Genomic DNA, 247 nt, shown 5'->3' with positions numbered 1-247 from the left:
ATATTATCCACTGTCTGATATTTTTGAGAGAAGGAAGGGAAGTAAGAAACTCTCTCTAAATTCCTTACTTGCATTCTTGTAGTATAAGGTATTTGACGTCTCATTAAGCATTATAATAACTCTGAGTGAGCACAGTGTTATTTAAGCCACATAGTTAAAAAATGTAACATTGAGATACAGTATTAGAGTAATCCATTTCCTAACTTTAACATTTATTTTAGGGTGCATGATGCCTGGCTGTCAAAAC

The sequence above is a fragment of the Bison bison genome, unplaced genomic scaffold (assembly GCF_000754665.1).
Source record: "Bison bison bison isolate TAMUID 2011002044 unplaced genomic scaffold, Bison_UMD1.0 scf7180017863930, whole genome shotgun sequence".
Taxonomy (NCBI): domain Eukaryota; kingdom Metazoa; phylum Chordata; class Mammalia; order Artiodactyla; family Bovidae; genus Bison; species Bison bison.
This window is presented reverse-complemented; position numbering follows the sequence as displayed.